The following is a 4,447-nucleotide window of genomic DNA, read 5'->3' on the forward strand; positions in this document are numbered from 1 at the left end:
TCTTTAGACATTTGGATGCTTTGCACTGACAGAGCTGAGCCATGGCAGCAACACGAGAGCTATGAGGACAACAGCCAGATATGACCCCAGCACTCAGGTACTCTAGTATACTCCAGTACCCGATGCAACAACGTATCCTCTACTTTTTTAGATTTAATGCAAGTCTTAACACACTGCAGTCATATCATGAGATTATACAAACATGGCCTTACAAATCATAAAGAGACATCGATTGTTGATTCATTAATGTAGGTTAATGTTAATGTAATAATAAGCAAATATTAAAATAAAATAAACACAAAACAATAAGGTAACATTCATGTAGAGCAGTGTTTCTCAACCCTGGTCCTGGGCGCCCCCCAACACTGCACATTTTGGTAATGAATACTATTGTTCATTGTTGATTCATGATAGCTGTTTATATGTTATCTGAATAATTCAAATCACAATGGAGCATTTTAGAGACAAAATATCTCAAACTATGACTTGCTTATAGCTAAATCCACAATACACAAAGCCATCTGTCATTATAAAAGCTTTCTTGTTATTCTTTTACCTGGTTTTTATGATCTTTCCATCTGTTTAATTATTTTTGATAGCCCTAGCTAATTTATGTTTTTTTTTTTTTTTTTAATTTTGCGGGTTTTGTGTGATAAACTCCCCAGACTTTGAAGCAGCAAAGTTCTGGGTAGGGAACTTGGGAAAGACGGCCACTCAGTCGTATTTGCACAGCTCTACACCCCTGATGGACAATGCCACGGCCTTCACTCCTTTGTAGTCCAAGTATGTGTGAAAATATATTTTTCAGTTCATTTGCTTGTCTTGTTAGAGCAGCTGTGAATAATTTGGTTTTAATGTAGTTACATTTTTAGGTCAGGGATCCAAAGACCTTGCTGGCAATGCCAGGAGTGATGGTCGGGGATATGGGAAAGAAACTGGGTCAGAACGGTCTGGATAATGGGTGAGTTTACTGCTAGACTGTGGACTGCTGAGCTGTTGTGATTACAGTATTTGGACATTAGATGGCGGTAAAAGAAAACCATAAATGGATGTATCCATCTGATATCTGTCTCACTTCATCTCCATACTATATCCTTCTGTTCAAATAAATGAAAATGTTATTCTTCATTATACTTCTCATTGTAATCATTTAACAAAAAAATTTTTCAGAGTGTCCAAAATAAAGTCATGATTTTGTTTTTGTCAGTTTTGCAGTGTTCCACAATGTGAGGATACCTCGGGAAAACTTGCTAAACAAAACAGGAGATGTTACGCCTGATGGGCGCTACGTTTCACCTTTTAAAGTAAGCAATATTATATGACTGCCTAATAAACATTACATATACTGCCTGGTTTTATTATCCATTTACAAAAAAAGGTTATATGCATACAAATTCGTAATAGCAATACAACAGCATTTATTAATCTTTGTTAATGTTAATTTTCTGTATTTATCAATAGATTTTCGACATGAATGCATTAAGAACTAAAATGAGCTAACAACTCACACATTGACCTAGATTAATAAAAATGTGAAACAAAATGATTGTATATTATTAGTTCAGGATACCTAATGCATTAGCTGTTAATGTTTAGAACCTTATTGTAACACCTTTCATTTTTCAAATATAGGACATGTGCAAAGCAACAGTATTTGCTTTGTTATTATGAACGCAGGAAAAAACAGCTATTTTGGTGTGTATCTGTGTAGACATCTTGCAATGCTTTGCTCCCTCTGCAGTAAGAGAAAGCAGTGGTGCAGCAGCTGTTATTCCAGCTGCTGTGCTGTGCTATGCAAGATGTACGAGAAGGAATCCCTATGCTTTCCTTTCAAACAAACAGGGAGTTTTTAATCACAGTGAAAGCCAGGACATCAGCCAATATTACTGACAGAAAGACATAAAGGGCTTTTTCTGAAAACAAACGAGAGGCGAGAGGTTGAGGATGCCCTTCTTTTTCCTCACATTTTTTGTGGTTTGTGTCTATGTGTTTTCAATCACTTCAATTACATGTTTCTTTCCATCCTGTCTTTTTTCTAACCACACACCTTTATAGGACCCCAATAAGCGGTTTGGGGCATCTTTAGGGGCTCTGTCAGGAGGCAGGGTAGGCATTACAAGGATGGCACTGGTCAATTTGAAGCTTGCTGTGACTGTGGCTGTGCGATTCTCCGCCACACGCAAACAGTTTGGGCCCAAAGAGGACGAGGAGATTCCAGTGCTGGAATATCAGCTACAGGTACAGAATACTGACACTCTTCTCCAGTGGAAACATTTCATGACTGAAGAAAACAGTCTTTCACTACATCAGGAAGACCCTAGACAAGTCATACGTCTTCTTTTATTAGTCATGGTCTTCCTTTTCTTCCTTTAATTTACCTTTACTTCATTAATTAACTTAAATAAATCAAAAACTTTAAAAAGGAAAAATGTAAAATTTTAATTTAAATAAAAATAATTTAAAATGTAATTGTAAAATAATTACATTTAAAATAATAGAATAATAAAAAATCAAATGTGAGCATATTTAGTTTTAGTTTAGTCACCTACAGAAATAATGGGGGAAAAAATCCTATTTTACATGTATTTACTATGTACTATGTAATAACTAGGTACTAACCCTGAATCTAACCACGATGCATATTACATTCCTTTTATTATTCAGTACTTTCTTGTGTAAGTACACTGTAAATAAATAAAAAGCGAACCAAAATAACTTAGAAAAAAATATTTGTAAATATTGGCAACATTTAACATCGCATGGAACATTTAATAGGCTTTTATAACCACCAGTAAATTTTTTTTCACTTCTCAGTGTTCTTTTATCAGAGTATCACTGAGGGTATACTGATTTAGATCAAACTAAGTGTATGTGCACTTTTTTGCCTTTGCTCATATTTACTAAGGGTGCCAGTATTAATGGTTGGCACTGTAGATACTGTTTATACTGACTTGTAGTTATGTGCACCTCAGTGTTCAAATAGTCACTGCAATTATAATGACTGTCTGTGCAGCTCATTTTGAACTTTAAAATATGTGGGTCTAATTATCCCCTAACACAATAAAAATAGATGGGAATTATTAAATACCTCGCATAATTTATATTTATATTCATATTCTCACATATATTATATTTGTAGTCTCTGACGAGCTACAATAGAGGTTTTCTGTTTTTAACATGGATTTGAAATGTCTTGCTTTTTATGTTTTTCTCCCTCAATCAAGGTAAAGGAAGGATTGAATCCCCTCTTGAGACTGTGAATTTTTTAGAGGACATGAACAGCATTCTGCAGAGCAAGTTCACAGTTGGCTCAGTGGAAGAGTGCATGAACTCAGCCGGTACGCAACATTAACACTACGTTCTCCATAACAGGGACACATATATGCACATTCTTTACAAGCGCACACACCAGCCGCATTACTCATTTAGCATTCTCTTCACCTCAGTTACCTTTGTTCCCCTCGTGCTCTTCTTTTTCTTCTGATAAACTCCAGACTTCATTCAAACTTTGTTTTTTGAATAATTTTAGCCTTGGGGTGAAGTATTATATGATTTTTAAGTATGGCTGTTGATCAATGAAAAAAAATATATTCAAATATATTTTCACATTCTCCAAATTAATGTGGAAACACCTAAAAATATTTTTAAATATTTGAAATTTTTTATTTCATATTTTAATGGCCATATCACTGATACAAATACTATTATTATTTATGTATATGTATATATATTAGTGCTGTCAAAAGATTAATCTCGATTAATGGCATCCAAAATAAAAGTTTTTGTTTACATAATACATGTGTGTGTATTCTGTATATTTATAACGTATATATAAATACACACACATACAGTATATATTTTGAAAATATTTACATGTATTTGCATGTATATATTTATATTCATATAATTTATATTATATATAAATATATTTATTATATAAACATAACATATTTTACTTAAATATGTACATGAATGTGTGTGCATTTATATATACATACACACATATTATGTAAAAACTTTTATTTTGGATGCGATTTTATCCAGCTTTACTCAGTGCAACATATAGTATAACATCCAAGTGAAAGATATAACACCAACATGTCAGTAAAAAGGTTGTGGACGGGCACAAGTCAGGAGATGGATACAAAAACATTTAAAAGGCTTTATCAATGCCTAGAAGCACAGTGAAGTCTATTATTAAGTACACAGGTACACAGACCCTCCCTGGATCAGGACGTCGCTCCAAACTGGATGAAAGAGTCAGGAGGAAACTGCTCAGAGAGACTACAAAGAGGCCTACAGAATTTCTGAAGCAGTTGCAGGAATTTATGACAAAGAGTGGTTATTGTGTGCATGTGACAACAATATCACAAATTCTCCACAAATGTGGCTTGTATGGGAGGGTTGCAAGAAAGAAAGCCACTCCTCAAGAAAGGCCACATGCAGT

General features: G+C 34.2%; 1 pseudogene; it reads left to right on the forward strand.

The window, feature by feature from the left end:
* LOC107757891 (peroxisomal acyl-coenzyme A oxidase 3-like) overlaps positions 1 to 4,447 on the forward strand; it is a 20,904-nt pseudogene that overhangs the window by 7,927 nt on the left and 8,530 nt on the right.

The sequence above is a fragment of the Sinocyclocheilus rhinocerous genome, unplaced genomic scaffold (assembly GCF_001515625.1).
Source record: "Sinocyclocheilus rhinocerous isolate Xijiao unplaced genomic scaffold, SAMN03320098_v1.1 scaffold1555, whole genome shotgun sequence".
NCBI classification, from domain to species: Eukaryota; Metazoa; Chordata; class Actinopteri; order Cypriniformes; family Cyprinidae; genus Sinocyclocheilus; species Sinocyclocheilus rhinocerous.